Below are 16,265 nucleotides of genomic sequence, written 5' to 3' on the forward strand. Positions count from 1 at the left end.
TCCCAAAATATTGCCACTAAAGGTTATCTGTGATTTTTAGTGGCGACTAAGGCTCCAACAACCATTCGCTAGTAAAACCTATTTTTTCAACCAAACAAATATGATAATTAATTTTCGATTGCAACCTAATTTTCTAAAATAAATAACTTTGCAATATCAATATTAAAAATATCCAATATTATTACGAAAAATCATCAAAATTACTTCTCGATTCAAATCTCCTACTATATAATGCATCATTGTACATTTTATACATTTACATATGACATAAAAATAAAACATACAGTGTCTTAAAAACTCCTATTAATCGATATCATTTTTGGTTTTTTAAAAACAATGAAGAAAAAAACACAAAATTAGAATTTAATGTTAAAAACTTTTAGTGACGATTTCTGGGCTTTTGTGGCGACAATACGCTAAAGGTCAAATTATTTTGTAGTGAATCTTAGTTGGCAATGCTTAGGTGGAGAGATTAGTCCCATGTGGCTTTCCACATCACTAATAATTTGGGGTGTTAACTCTTGAGGGTATTTGTGGTCTACTAGGATAACGGAGGGGGTATTTTTTTATCCCAAAATGTAATGGAGGGTATAAGTGATCTATTTCACATAGTTTAGGGTCAATTTTGACACTTTTCCGTAATGAATAAAGAAAACATAAAAGTTACGAAGTTTGAAAATGTTAGGCCAAAATTGGGTGTAAAAAATATGACATATGTATCTATTTGTTCAACTTTATACAAGTTCAAGTGTCTACTTGTGCACAACCAAAATTGAAGCACATAAATGTGAGTTGAGGCAAAGTTAAAGGGCATCATTAAATATTATGCCTTAATCAATTGTAAATCAAAGATTTAGTAGATATGTTAACCCCAAATGATAATATAGTAGAATTTTGAAGTTATAGTATGATGATTGAGCCAAATACCATACCATAGGCTCATTCTACAAAAGACTTGGCGATTTTGTACTTATTATTACAATAATAAGGGGCTTATTTGAGCATATTTAACACGATTCACTTATACACATTTAGAAATACTTGTAATAGCATAAGTTCGTCAACATAAATCTTGGAATCATAACATAGCCTGTCATATCACCTACTAAAAAATAAATTTTATGATGCCTGAATGATTATGTGACATGTTATGTCACCTACTAAGCTTTCGATTCTTAATGAAATATAAATCCTCAATCAAAACTAAAGAAATTTGAATCAAACAAGGAACAATTTGAGGAAAGTTTAACGAAGCAATGGGAAACAGGTAGACTTTCATAATATGTCTAAACTTGATAATGACCCTCATGCTTCCATACAATAATATTGAGATAGGAGAAAGTTTAGCTAAATAATTTAATATGTGTTGTAAATTTCACACAAAAATCTTTATTTTTATCTTATAAATTGTGGACAGTAATAGTATTATTCACATGATTGCTATTTTTTGTTTGAAACATTATAGCGACAATTTCCTAAATGATGTTGTATTCATGCTTTAAAGTTATGTTATATATATAACTTAGAATTTCATTATTATTTTTTTATCATCTTAATACAACTCTTAGTTTACTCTTGCTTTCCTTACACTAAGTATTCAATTAGGATGGTATTTGCCATAATGATCTAACCAACTGTAAATAAACAAAGGACCATTCAATTCGATCAAAAGTTTTTTTCTCAATCCATTTTAAGCATCAACTTCCTTTTCTTCCTTTTGGAAACATTGATCTATTAAACTTCTTGAACAAGAATAATATTGTCACAAGTACGACGAGTTTTCAAGAAACTAGTGTGGTACAGACTAATTAAATAGCACGACCCAGACCATCGTGATTGGCACCTACACTAACACACTGGTGGGAGAACAACTACTACAACCTAAACTAAAGCAAATAATCTAAAAACTGAGGCATTTAAGTTACGGAAGAAAGTTGAATAAACTAAGTAAGAAGTTTCCATAACTTCAACAAGCATTCTAAAGAACTAGCTAATTAAATGCGGAAGTAAACAACCTAGAACCTGAAAGTCAATGTACCAAAACATGTAAACAAATGATCCAAGTCTAAACAAGAAGGGATACAATCCCCAAACTAATGAACTATCAATTAGCTAAAACAATTGTCTAAGTCCGGAATTGGTGGACATAGACGAAAGAGAATTCCATGGCAGCCTGAAAGATGCTAGCTCACCCTTGAATTCGAAATTGACGATGACAGATCTTCTAAGCGAGGTTTGTCAATAGCCGCTTAAAGGTGCCCTGTTCTCAATAAAAAATAAGAGCAAGTGCAGAATCAGTATACAACCATCGTGTACTAGTAGGATCACACGGTTATCCCACTAGTGCAACATAAACGAGTTAATAACAACAATATAATCATGCAATATATCGAACATAAACAATATTGGATATCACATGCTTTAACAATTACACATTTATCACAAGAAGTTTATTCTCTCATGGAATCCAAACTCAAACTGTTAGTGCATTGGAACGTTGTACCCAATCCCATAGTTATGCCGGAACGTGGCAATCTGATACCATTTTATGTCGGAAAGTGGTAATCCGATCCAAGTTAGTTATGTCGGAACGTGGCAATCCAATCCATAACACCACAATCACAAACACAAGTATACTTTTCAAGTCATACAATCAAGAGTGATTCAAGGCATACAATCATTCATCCTTCTCATTTACAACAAGTGTGATTCAACAATTTAACATTCACATACAAGCATGCATCATAATGAATCCATAACAAGAATACATCACACAATCATAGCATAACAACCATCACTTACCTCGAAACAAGTTTGAAACGTAAGTAACTTGATCCTTCCCTTTCCAGATTTGTTCCGTTTGTTCTTGGTCTACAAACAATCACAATAACACGGGAATCAACAAACAATCACTAATTACCCAAAACTATAACAATTCTATGAACCCTAGATCAAACCCATTATCCCAACTATCCAATTTAGGGTTGTCTCCACAATAGAATTCATAACAAAATCATCCCCCATCAATATTCACCCGTTCTAGTACATTCTACGGATCGAGAAATGGATTTGGGGAGTCAAAAGCTTACCTTTAGCCTCAAGAATGGTGATAAATGAGTAGAAATCGCCTGGGGGTCGTTCCTTAGCTCTAAAAGTCGAAAAGTGCCAAATAAGGTCATTTAGGGCTTATTACGACATTAAGTTGCGTCTGGCCCACCACATCGGCCCTCATCCCGCTGTAGAAGCGGTGCCAGAGCAGGCAGATTGCCCGCCAAAGCGGCATTCTCAAACCAGTGAGCCACATCGGCCACCCCCCCGCCATAGCGGCCCCGCCAAAGTGGCAGAAACTCCCGCCAAAGCGGCCCAAACGAGACAGAAAGTTATTTTTAAAGAGTCCAAATCCCCATTCCGAGACACACCTCAAATCAGCAATGCTCAGAAAATATATTTCATGCTTACATCAATTCCCGGAGATCTACTCATCCAAATTCAATTCCGTAAAGTCGTATGGGTTCATTAATGAGTTATCTAACTACTCATGCAATCAAAATCGAAAACAACTTACCCGATTGCTACAAGATTTCCCTACACCTTGGTGACTCCGATTTCCTCCAAATCTAGTTAAGGTTGGGAAAATTCAAATACTACGAAAAAGTTTTTCCGGCCCCAAATTTTCCCCCGTTGGCATTTCTATATAGGTGGGAATAAGTCATTACAATAGATACCAATTTACCCATCACTCGTCGTCGAGTGACAAAACTTAGGAAAAGTAGGCTAAGGAAGAATGAAGTAGTACCTGATTCGATGAACAATTGGGGATACTTGTCTGGCATATCCCTTTCAGTTTCCCAAGTAGCTTCCTCAACTGGACGATGCTTCCATTGAACTTTCACGGACTTAACTTACCCTCTTTACCATGTCTCATCACCCCCTTCATGGGTGATACCTCAAGTAGAACGTTCTCACCCGTCTGAAATTCCATGTCTCTTACGTTGTGATCTGCATACTTCTTCTGTCTACTCGGGGCTGCTAGAAGTATAGCTCGAATACTCCTCACCTTATCTTGAGCATCCTTCACTAAATCAACCCCCAAAGGTTTCACATCTCCATCCTCAAACCAACCTATAGGTGATCTACATCCTCTCCCATATAATGCCTCCAATGATGTCATATCAATGCTGGAGTGATAACTATTGTTATAGGAGAACTCACACAAAGGTATGAATTTATCCCAATGCCCTCCAAAATTAATTACACATGCTCTCAACATGTCTTCCAACACTTGAATAGTTTTCTCAGATTGTCCATCCGTCTGTGGGTGAAAGGATGTACTAAAAGTGAGTTGTGTGCCCAATTCATCATTCAATTTCCACCAAAACTTGAAAGTGAATTGGGTACCACGATCTAAGATGATAGAAAGAGCCACAACATGCAGCCTCACTATCTCTTGCACATAAATCTTCAGCATTATAATTGATTCTTATCGGAATAAAATGGGTTGACTTGGTCAATCTATCAACCACTACCCAAATAGAATCGAACTTCCCCAAAGTCTTGGGAAGACAAACCACAAAATCCATAGCTATTCTTTCCCACTTCCATTCCGGAATTGGCATCCTTTCAAGTAAACCCAACAGGCTTTTGATGCTCATATTTCACTTGTTGTCAATTTTGACACTTAGCCACAAACTCCGCTATGTCTTTCTTTATGTCTGACCACCAATAAATTTGTTGCAGATCTCTATACATCTTGGTCACACCCGGATGAATAGAATATCGCGAACCATGAGATTCTGCCAACAATTTTTGAATCACGTCATCAACTCGAGGAACACAAATTTTCCCTTTAACAATGAGTACACCTTCCGCATCAAGAGTGGCCTCTTGTGCCTTACCATTCGCCATCTTCTCATTGAGTTCGTTCAAATTTTCATCCTCAAATTGTCTAGCTTTGATCTCCTCAATGAATATGTCCTTAACATCAATGCTAGCTAACGCCCCCGCATCTTTCAGAAATGCCCAGCTGCATGAACTTGGACTCTAAGGTCTGAATTTCCTTGGCCAAAGGTCTCTTAGTTACACACAAGTAAGCTAAGCTGCCCATACTTACCGCTTTTTGACTTAAAGCGTCTGCCACAACATTAGCCTTACCCCAATGGTATTCAATGGCCACATCATAATATTTGAGTAACTCCATCCATCTTCACTGTCTCAAATTCAGATCCTTTTCAGTGAACACATGCTGCAAACTACGATGATCAGTAAACACTTCACACTTAACACCATAAAGATAGTGCCGCCAAATCTTAAGAGCAAACACTACCGCCGCCAACTCTAAATCATGGGTTGGATAATTCCTCTCATGCACTATCAATTGAAGGGAGGCATAAGCTATAACATTCTTATCCTGCATCAACACAGCACCCAAACCAGAATGTGAAAAATCACAATAAACAATCAAATCTTTACCTTCCACCGGTAATGCTAGAATGGCCGTGGTGGTCAAAAGTGTCTTGAGCTTTTGAAAGCTCTCTTCACATTTTTCAATCCATTCAAATGGTATCTTCTTTTTGGTCAAATTGGTCAAGTTAGTGGCAATAAAAGCTAAATTCTCAACAAACCGACGATAGTAGCTAGCGAGCCCCACAAAACTCCTATGGGATTGGCACCCACACCAACACTCCGATGGGAGAACAACTACTACAACCCATACTAAAGCAAATAATATAAAAACTAAGGCATTTAAATTACGGAAGTAAGTTAAACAAACTAAGTAAGAAGTTTCCATAACTTCAACAAGGATTCTAAAGAACTAGCTAAACAAATGCGGAAGTAAACAACCTAGAACCTGAAAGTCAATGTACCAAAACATGTAAACAAATGATCCAAGTCTAAACAAGAAGGGATACAATCCCCAAACTAATGAACTATCAACTAGCTAAAACAATTGTCTAAGTCCGAAATTGGTGGACATAGACGAAAGAGAATTCCGTGGAAGCCCGGAAGAAACTAGCTCACCCTTGAATTAGAAGTTGACGATCACAGATCTTCTAAGCGAGGTCTGTCAATAGCCTCTTCAAGATGCCCTGTACTCAACAAACAATAAGAGCAAGTACAGAATCAGTACACAACCATCGTGTACTGGTAGGATCATGCGGCTATCCCACTAGTGCATCATAAACGAGTTAATAACAACAATATAATCATGCAATATATCAAACATATACAATATGGGATAGCACATGCTTCAAAGATTACACATTTATCACAAGTAGTCGATCCTCTCATGAATCCCATACTCAAACTGTTAGTGCACCAGAACGTGGTACCCGATTCCATAGTTATGCCGGAACATGGCAATCCGTTCCCATTTTATGCTGGAACATAGCAATCCGATCCAAGTTAGTTATGCCGAAATGTGGCAATCCGATCCAAGTTAGTTATGCCTGAACATGGCAATCTGATCCATCACACCACAATCACAAACACAAGAATACTTTTCAAATCATACAATCAAGAGTGATTCATGACATACAATCATTCATCCTTCTCATTTACAACAAGTGTGATTCAACAATGCAACATTCCCTTACAAGCATGCATCATAATGAAGCCATAACTAGAATACATCATACAATCATAGAATCACAACCATCACCTACCTCGAAACAAGCTTGAAACCCTAACAAACATGATCCCTCCCTTTTCGGATTTGTTTCACTTTTTCTTGGTCTACAAATAATCACAATAACACGGGAATCAACAAACAATCGCTAATTACCTGAAACTATAATAATGCTATGAACCCTGGATCAAACTCATGATCCCAACTAACCAATTTAGGGTTGTCTCCACCATAGAATTCATAACAAAACCCTCCCCCATAAATATTAACCCATTCTATTACGTTCTACGGATCGAAAAATGGATTCGGGGTGTGAAAGCCTTACCTTTACCCTCAAGAATGGTAAAAAACTAGTAGAAAATGCATGGGGGTCGTTCCTTAGCTCTAAAAGTCGAAAAGTTCCAAATAATGTCGTTTAGGGGTTTATTAAGTCGCATCTGGGCTGCCACAGCGTCCCTTATCCCGCTCTAGCAGCAGCGCCAGAACGACCAGAGTGCCCGCCAGAGTGGCATTCTCAAACCAGTGAGTTATTCGTCTTTCATCGTCGATGTTAAGTCACGTCTCACCCGCCACAGCAGCCACCACCCTATCACAACGACCCCGCCAAAGTGGCTGAAACGCCCGCCAAAGCGACCCAAACGAGACAGAAAAGTTATTTTTAAATAGTCCAAATCCCTATTGCACAACACACCTAGAATCAGCAACGCTCAGAAAATAACTTTCACGCTAAGATCAATTCCTAGAGATCTACTCATCCAAATTCAATTCTGTGAAGTCGTACGGGTTCGTTAACGAGTTATCTAACTACTCATGTAATCAAAATCGAAAACAACTCAACCGATCGCTACCAAATTTCCCTACACCTTGGTGACTCCGATTTCCTCCAAATCTGGACAAGGTTGGGGAAATTCAAATACTACGAAAAAGATTTTCCGGCCCAAAATTTCCTCCCATTGGCATTTCTATAACGACGGGAACAGGTCGTTACATTAAATCTTTTCAAAAGGGCTCAATACAATTGAAATGATTTTAATAATAAGTTTATCAATAGTATTACACAGGTCAAATAAGTATAAAATTTCTAACATTCTTAAAGTTAGGGATAAGACATAAAAAATATTGATTAGGCTTTAAAGGATGGTTTGAGTAAAATTGCTAAGATTCTTAACAAATTTATTTTAATAAAGATGATCTTGACCTATCTATATTTGGAATATCTCTAAAAGTTAACATTATTATGAGCGTCATTGCAACTTTCGGTGATCACAAATCCATCAAATTTGTCAATCTTATTATCTGACGGAAACTCGCCATGAGTCACACAAAAAAACAGTCCCATATTTTCTCTTTCTTCGCCAACATTCTCATGAAAATTTCAAATAACCATTGTATATCTTGTTTGTTTGATAATGCAAATGAAAGAAGATTGGAAGCAAATGGAGAGTGAACAAATTTGTATATATATATAGGAAAATTCTCAAGATCTTGGTAATAGATTATGTCATGATGAGTAGGATCTAGGGAGGACCAGTAGTTTCTCTCATTCTTTACAACATTCTATTTTATGTAATTTGGTGAGTAGGATTTATGAAGATAAAATTTAAGCATTATTTTATTTTATTTGATGAGTAGGGGTCAGAAGGGTAAATCTCAAATTTCAGTTCTTGTGATATTTTCTTAAGCATTTAATTGAATTTAAATTTTAGTTTTAGTGATATTTTCTCAAGTATTTAATTTGATGAGTAGGAGTCAGGACCTAAGATGGTAAATTTTAAATTTTATTTAATTTAATTGGATGAGTTAGTGCAAAAAGGGTAAATTTTGAATTATAGTTATTGTGATATTATCTTAAGCATTAAATTTGATAAGTAGGATTCAAGAGGGTAATTTTAGAATTTTATTTCATTTAATTTGATGAGTAGGAGCCAAGAGTGCGAATTTTAAATTTATTTAATTTAATTTGATGAGTAGGAACCGGGTAAATTTAAAAATTTAATTATTGTGATATTTTCTTAATCATTTTATATTGAAAGTATGGTACATCTCGACTATTTTTAGAAATTGCATTATTCGTAAATATGGATTATCAATACAAATTTAATATAGTACATAAAAAATTAAATGATTTAATAGTTAATAGCTTTTAAAATTTGTGAATCTTCACATGCAAAATATCACAAATGAGTATTTCATTTAATTAAAAATTGAAGATGCTTAATAAAATATTATAAGAATATATCACAATTTATTGGTATTTCAGGACCTAAAAACGAATATGCTTGTCACAACATAAAGTCAAAATGATTTAAACAATATTTTTGACTCTTATGATTACTTTTTTCACCAAGAATTCAAGAAGTTTGACAAAAAATATAAAGGTCCAAATTTGAAAGTCAAATCACATATACCAAGGATCTATAATGGAAATGTAATAAATTATTGTATATTAAATTAGACTATGATTCTTAAATTTAATAATTCAAAAAAAAAAAAGGGATCCAAATTATTCTACTACCGTTTCTGGTTAATTACTTATTGTACATGAGTTCATTCTTACCAAACAATATGATAATAAATCACTATAAATATACTCGTGGTATCAATATTCTACATCATATTTTCTTAATTTTCCAAAGTAGAAGTTTTGTCATGGAAAAAAATATCAAGATCACTAACATAGAAAGGATGTTGTAAACTTCCATTAAAACGTTGAAGAATATTGTTGAACTTCAACAACGGAGCGAGAGCGTGGAGGCAAAATTGAAGGAAGTTGAAGATGTGGCGAAGCAACGAAGAGAGTGTGGTATTGTATGTCCATATCAAATTCTTGGAAGTGCATTGCCTCCAATGTACTTCCAACAATTTGATATGGAAATGTAATACTATGCTCACTTTGTTGAGAAAATATCACTAAAACTAAAATTTAAAATCTACCCTCTTGGCTCCTACTTGTCATATTAAATTAAATGAAATTTCAATTTTACTCTCTTAGCTCATCAAACTAAATGCTTAAGAAAATATAACAAGAACTAAAATTTCAAATTTATCCTTCTGACTCCTACTCATCAAATTAAATCAAATAAAGATTAAAATTCATCCAAACTCCTACTAATCAAATTAAATCTAATAGAATGTTGTAAAGAATTAAGAGAAATTACTACTCCTCCCGGATCCTACTCATGAAAACATAATATATTGCTATAATCGTGAGAATATTCCTATATATAAAAATTTCTTCACACTCCCTTTGCTTCCAATTCTCTTTCGTTTTCATTCTTAAGTAATCAAGTTACCAACTTCACTGTATGTTTCTTCATCAACTCACTGTTCTCTTTGTAAATAAATAAAAGTCAAGTTCGTTTGTTTCCATCAATCAAAGAGTGACATTTTATGTTTTTGTTTGTTTGTGGGGTACTTTTATCTGATGGATTTGGGTTTTACTTCTGTATAAAGTTTTGATCTTTATGGGGAATGATTGATATTTTTACATTCTAGGCTAGTCATGGTTTGCAACAGAGAAGAGGCCATTTGTCAAGCCCCGAGCCTACACCCTGGATGTGGCCAACACTTTAGAACCATTTATGATCCCCCAAAGAACCATTGGTATGGCTGACTATTTAGTGGAAGACTTACTCAAGCATAAAGAAGCTTGAAATACATAATTAAACCTAGTAGTCTCTGTCACGACCCAAAATTTCACATGTCGTGATGGCACATATATTTCCAACCGATAGGTAAGCTAACCCATTAGTTTTACCAATTTCACTGAATAATTAAGGTGAAAGATAAACAAGAAGCATAATACATCAAGCACTAAGTATTTCATAAGTAGGAACTGTAGAAAGCTAAAATGCCACCATAGAATTGGGTCATAAGTACAAGAGCTTCTAAAATATGGTGCAAGTCTAAAACTAAAATGGCAAGCATAAACATAAGAGATATCATGTCTAAATACAAAAGGAACATAATAAAAAAATAAAAGGCTAGGGAACAACCAAGCAACTTACCACAACTCCAAAATACTCAAAGCTCAGACTCAAATACTCCACCAGATGTGTTTATATTCATAAATGAATCTGCACGACCAAGAGTGCAACAAATGTAGTATGAGTATGAAACCACATCTACTCAGTAAATATCATACACCGACAATGAAAAAGTAATGACTGGAGTTCAAATAACAAATTCATCATTTTACTTGTACAAGTCCATATTATACTTACTAGTCAAGTTTCATCAAATAGGGATAATCAAATGTCACGAAATATCCAACCACCAATAGAGCACATAATCAACAACAATGAAGGATGTAATGAGTTGCAATACAATGTAACACCATGAAATGATATGCCTCAGATGCCAAGTACTCTTTCAACCGTACATACATGATACTTGTCACGACCCACGGGTACCCCCTAGACATAACGTGGCATAGTTGGCCCCGAAGGGGTCACATACAAGCCCTTAGCATATCCTGAACATAACATAATAGAAAATATGAGAAAATGTAAGACTTACAATCAAAGTCATTTTTCATAAAAACAAACGGAAGACTTTGTACACTTTCTCTCAAACCATCTAATACAACTTTTTAGAATAAACTCTTGGGATACAGCCCATACAATAGTCTTAACATGAAAATAAAAGACATAAAGGTAAGGTGGGTTTTGTCCTCGAAGCTATGAGGACTCGCCAATTCTTCAACTCTTCTAGATCCTTGCAAACATAGCCTTCAAAGCAACACAATCTCCTCGACCCTACATTTGATTGGAATGTAGGCAATATGCGTTAGTACAAAATGTACCCTGTATGAAAGCTAGCACAACATCATAAGAGCATCTCAAATGGTTAGTCAACATAAGACATAAGCATAAGAGATAATAACATAGTCATAACATAAATCATGATAGTCATAGCATGGTCTCCAACATAAGCTTCATATAAACATAAGTCAACATACGACATAGTTAATGAACATAGGAGATAAGTCATAATAGTATTAAGCCAAGTCTTCAACATAAGCATAATTGGCTCTTAGTCATCTCAATAATAATAGAACCATTCTCAACTATCCTTAAAATCATACAAGTGCAAAGCATGAATAGCATCCCATAATACCACCCAAGCCAAGTATCCATTTTTGGTCATCTTATTCATAGTCTATATACATGGTCTAAGTCTTTAAGCTTTTCTACCATAAGGGAACCATACTCCTATGTAACCTCAAAGCACACTAGTGCAATATATGAAAGGCATCCCAGAATACCCTCAACACTAAGCATAACCTTGAAGTCATCATAGTCATATTTATCCTACCTTGGTCTCATTACTAGCTTATTTCAAAAGGAAAAGGGAATTATCACCCTAGTCAATTATATCATGTCAAGGAAGGCAACTATAGCACAATCCCGTCTAAGCATACATCATAGAAGAAAAGAATCATAAGGTAATCTTAAGTCATACTTGTGCAATGCATAAGAGGCATCCCATACTACCCGTCATACTAAGTACTACTTTAGGTCATCATACTCATGTTCCTTAATTAGGGACTAGCCCTCTTTTTAAAGCATGGAAATCTAGGAGACATTTTACTAGGTATATCTTAGTCCCTTCTTGTTTGAACCCTAAGAGATACTATATTAGGTACATCTTAGTTCATCATATTGGAACTTCTCGAAAATACTACTTAAAGCATAATCTAAGTTCATTAAAGTTGAACTCTTGGAGATGCTACTTAAAGCATGATATTAGTTCATTATAAGGTTGGACCCTATGAGATACTTGTTTTTAGCATATCTAGGTTCACTCTCATTATGGACTCTTTGAGGCACTACTTCAGCATATCTAAGTCCATTTATACTCTAGAACATTATGAGGTTCTACACTAACTTGTCTCTGTCCCTCATTATTTAGAACCCTAGGATATACTACACTAAGTATATCTTAGCTCATTAATGTTGAACCCTAGGATGTACTACTCTAGGTATATCTTAGTTCATCATGTTTGAACTCTAGGAGGTACTACTTAAAGCATACTCTTAGTTCATTAAGTTTGATCCCTATGAGATGCTCCTTCAAGCATAATCTTAGACCATTACTTGCATTGGACACTAGGAGATGCTACGTAATGCATAATCTTAGCCCATGAGGTTTGAACTCTAGGAGATGCTACATTGAGCACAATGTTAATTCATTACGAATCTTGTCTAATTGGGATATAGCCTTAACCGACATGAGAACATATGAGTTATCACATAATCTCCAATGGTGTTACCCACGCCATTAAGGGTTGGTCCACTTGCCAAGGTAGGACCAGTTTGTTAGCTTAGTCGGATCCGCTACCTAACTTTCCTATGGGGCATGTAGTTATGGGATACGGAGATTGCTATGAGAAACCTAAACTTCACTAGCTGAGTCTTCCATCTCATGATACACACTTGGGGAAATCAATACTCTTTTAGGTGAGAGATCCCATGCGGGAAGCCCAAACTAAACTAGGTGGGAACCTTCATGAAAGACCAAACTCAACTACGTGGGAACCTCCATATCATTTCAATGTCCACTCGGTGCTAGGCATAAATCCCACAAGATAATCATTAAGTCTCTACTTTAACTCAAGTTTATGGAAATAGGTTCTTCACAACCAATCCATGCTAATACCTCTTTTAGACCATGTGGAAGCAACTATCACCATCCATGACCTAGGTATAAAGTACCTCTAGCCTTAGGTTCAATTAGTTAGGAAAATTCCTTCAACCCTAGAACCATTACTATGTGAGAAGTCTTTCATGTTAAGTTCATAGTCATACTTAGTATCATGTCTAGAATTCTACATAGACAAGGATATCATCATGACCTTAGTGATCCTATCACTTTCTACCATCTATGGTACATATGGTGAATTAACTAGGTAAAGGTCCCTTAACACAATCCTATCCATTAGCCTTGGACTCATATGTAGGTTTTACTCTCAAAGACTTAGGATCTAAAGTTAATCAGATTAGCTTCTTTCTTAAGACCTAATGATCATCATTTATAACTATGACTCATCTTTCTCAATAACTCTACATCATGGAAGTATATTATGAACCTATATTACAAGACATTGAATCACATTCTTTAATACTAGGTGATTCTAGTCATAATTTGCCGAAAATGTTTAATTTCATCTTTGCAAGTCAAGATCAATCATGTAGTATAGAGTCTAGTTCAATTCATGTCTAGGTATTCCTAATCTTTATCAATAACTACACACAACATTGAATTAGGAAGATCACCTATGAACCTTCAATTTTGCCTATAATGGCATAAACCCACAAATATCACATTCATCAATTTAGATTAGGGTTTACCATAGAAATCACATGAATTCATCATAATATAATTAAACAAAGATAAATCAATCATAATTGGATGTTATCCACTAGATTGGAATCACATCCAAACCCTACCCATAATGGAAGTACAATTCTAGCTAGAATTGGGTTTTTTATTTCACAAGTGGGGAAAGTATAGGGGCTCTATGGGTGGAAGAACCCATAGATGATTAATCTTCACATACCTTTAATCAAATCCTTTAACAAAGCTTGAATAAATGGTGAGAATCGTCCAAAGTTGCTGCCCCAACTTCCTTTCTTGTTCTTCTTCTTCTAGAGAAAGGATTTTTTGGAGAGTAATTTGGGGTCTTTTGATGAATGAGTTAAAGTGATTAGTTTACGGGTGTATTATACTTATATAGGTGGTTAATTAACTGACTAACCGACCTACCTTAACCCCTAATTAAATAACTAATCAATTCCCAAACCCCCAACTTAATACTATAAGTCACAAAACTGTCACCACCTATGCCCACCCATCCGCGGACTGTGGATGGGTTTACTAGCCGTCGTTTGGTCTCGTGGTTGGGTTCTGCACTGTAGAAGTAGCAGGCCTGTGTAGTCCTTGTCCCATGCCCATGGCCTACGGGGCGTAGATTGATCTACTGGCAGTAGATGGCCATCCGTAGGTCACTATATTTGACAGATTTTTGGGACTATTTTGGGGTCCTCCTCGAGGACCCCTTGTGTGGTCCTTGCGGGATCGTACCTAGACGTTTATCCCTAAAACCCCTATTCTATGTACGGGAACCATTTATCTTTATTTTAATTCTCATATGACACACCACAACTCTTACCAAAGGCTCTAGAACTCACTAGTTCAACTCACCAAATAACGTGGTGTTACAATATCCCCCACTTGGGAACATTCGTCCTCGAATGACACTTTAAACACTTCTTAAAGTCTAAAATCTAACTTAGCTGCCCCATTATGCATACACTACATCTAGTATGCACACAACCAAGGAAAAACTTCAATTCAAAACCATACTCATTCAATGCAACTCAAGGGAGTAGGGACTACTTTTACCAACCCAAAAATGCATCAATTCTATATCTACCCTTTTTATAAAGGAGGAACTACCATCTCCTAGCTAAGACATGCTCATCACATACTCATGGAGCCTAAATGCACATTACTTCTCAAAAAGCATTCATTCATTAAGGAAATCTTTCAACTCCAACTACAACATGCTCATACTCAACTCATGAAGTCTATATGCAAGTCTACAAATGCACTACAACATGAGAGAAAGAACAATGCATATAAACCATTTCTAACAAGACCTAAGCATTTTCATGAACATGCATATAAGGAAATCATGGTAACATACTATTCACACATGACTTCACATAAGAGCAAACCACGAGGAACTTATCATCTCAAGCTTGAATAGGAGTAGAAGAAAAGGATGAGGACATTGGGACATCTCATTGGCCCTTGGCCTCCCAAGAAGCACTTTTAACCAAATTCCTTACTAAAGAAACTCCACACTACTTCATGGAACAACTTCTTTGCTCATCTATTTCTTAACTTGCAAGTCTAAGACCTCTACCGGTACTTCTAACTTAGAGAGGTTTTCACTAATCAACTATAGCTCACAATCAACCTTACTAACACTACTAAAGATCTCAGATGAGCCTAACACAATGGGTCTAAACTCCTCAAACTGACTACACCTCTTAAGGTGAGAACATCAAGCAAGACTAACTCATGAACATCAAGGACACTCAATGACCTTATTATCTAGGAACATTATCTCCCACTTGGGAGTAAGCCTAAACGAACTATTTACAACATTACTTCTTTCAATTCTAAGGTCGGAACAAGTCATCACTTAGATTTCGCATCATCACATAAAATGATTCTAACACTACAAGAAAAAGCTTTATTTAAGACCAATATTTATGGACGAGTCAATAATCCCGTCTCTAAAAGTAGATGTATTGGGACGAGATTTATTTCGGTCTTTAATTCTGTATGTTTTTATGAAGGTACTAAATCTAGTCTCTAGAAAAAGTAGTAACTGGTCCCAGATCAAAATTTAAGGGTCTTGAGAAATATTTATTGAAAGGCAGGAACTGAAATGTAAAAAAAAATCATCTCTTTTCACCAAAATTAGGCGCCTAAAAGATCAGTACTACTGATCGATCAAAGTTCTAAAAGTAAAAGAAAAAAATGTCATCGTGAAATCAGAAAACCCTATCAACGATCTTCCCTCACAACGATCTCAGGAAACGTACTGGTCTGCCTAGCAGGAAAC

This window comes from Solanum tuberosum, unplaced genomic scaffold (genome assembly GCF_000226075.1).
Source record: "Solanum tuberosum cultivar DM 1-3 516 R44 unplaced genomic scaffold, SolTub_3.0 scf00230, whole genome shotgun sequence".
In the NCBI taxonomy this organism is placed as follows: Eukaryota; Viridiplantae; Streptophyta; class Magnoliopsida; order Solanales; family Solanaceae; genus Solanum; species Solanum tuberosum.